This window comes from Humulus lupulus, chromosome 2 (genome assembly GCF_963169125.1).
Source record: "Humulus lupulus chromosome 2, drHumLupu1.1, whole genome shotgun sequence".
Lineage (NCBI taxonomy): Eukaryota > Viridiplantae > Streptophyta > Magnoliopsida > Rosales > Cannabaceae > Humulus > Humulus lupulus.
Window position 1 is genome coordinate 66,715,203 of NC_084794.1, and position 1,330 is coordinate 66,716,532.

General features: G+C 33.2%; 1 non-coding gene across 1 annotated transcript; it reads right to left on the reverse strand.

The window, feature by feature from the left end:
• Positions 1-300: 300 nt before the first annotated feature.
• Positions 301-408, reverse strand: LOC133820634 (small nucleolar RNA R71). Its single transcript, XR_009887038.1, has one exon. It is a non-coding gene; the product is annotated as a small nucleolar RNA R71 (small nucleolar RNA).
• Between the last annotated feature and the right edge of the window lie 922 nt (positions 409-1,330).

A 1,330-nucleotide genomic window follows, 5' to 3' on the forward strand; every position in this document is an offset into this window, starting at 1 on the left:
TTTTCCTACCACTTCTGCTACCCATTTTGAGCTTAAACCGTCAATCATTCAATTGTTGCCATCTTTTTACAGGTTAGATAGAGAGGATCCTTACATGTATGTCAAAGATTTCTTAGAAATTTGCTCAACATTTAAATTTCAAAAAATTTCTAATGAGTCGGTCAAACTAAGATTATTCCCTTTTTCATTAAAAGACAAATCAAAAGCTTGATTAAATTCCCTTCCCACGGGGTCTATAACTACATGGGATCAACTTTATAATAAATTCTTGCTGAAATTATTCCTATGTCTAAAACTGATAATCTAAGGAGAGGAATCTCCGAGTTTTTTTCAAAAAGATAATGAAGAGTTTTATGAATGTTGGGAAAGATTTAAAGATTTATTATTAAAATGTCCTCATCATGGTTTTGAAAAATAGAGACTTGTAAAATATGTGTATGATGGTTTGATTCCCTGTAATTGTCAAATGGTTCAATCAATCCATATTGGAATTTTTTTAAAATTTCAAGGACAAGAGGCTTGGGATGCCCTTAAAGATTTATCGATCAATTCATAACAAAGGAATTATATTGATCCTAGGTCTAGGTCAACAAATTCACCAAAAAGAGGAGAAAGGTATGAAGTAAAAGATGAATTAGACTTAAGAACATCCTTAGACAAATTAGCGAGAAAAGTATAAGCTTTAGCCATAAGCCAAACCATAAATTCTCCAATACAACAAAGAAAAGATGTTTGTTCTATATGTTCTAGTCCTTGCCATAATGCACAATCATGTCCTTCCTACCAAGAAGCCTTTTCTTCGGAGGCCAATGCTCTTCATGCTTATAGGAAACCAAATTATAGCCCATTTTCATCCACTTATAATCCAAATTGGAGAAACCATCCAATCTTTTCATGGAGACAAAACCAACCTCCAATGAATCAAGGGCACCAACACAACACGCAAAACCAAACACATGCCCCACAAAATCAACCATATCCTCAAAAAAGAAAACATTCCTTAGAAGATACTTTACAACAATTTATGCAATCCACTCAATAAATCCTACAAAATTAGTCTCAATCATTTACCAAACTTGAGACACGAGTAGGACAACTCATTACTGTTTTAGCTGATAGAGAAAAAGGTACATTCCCTAGTCAACCTATCCCAAATCAAAAAGGTCAATATGAGATAGGTAAGTCTAGTCATAATGGAGAAGTCAAATCAATTTCAACTCTTAGGTCCGAAAAGAACATTGTCAAACCTGATTACATACCCAAGATTGAAAAAGAAAAAGAAAAGAATCAACCTTCTAGTTCTAATGCCAATGAATCTTCAAATGAGGAT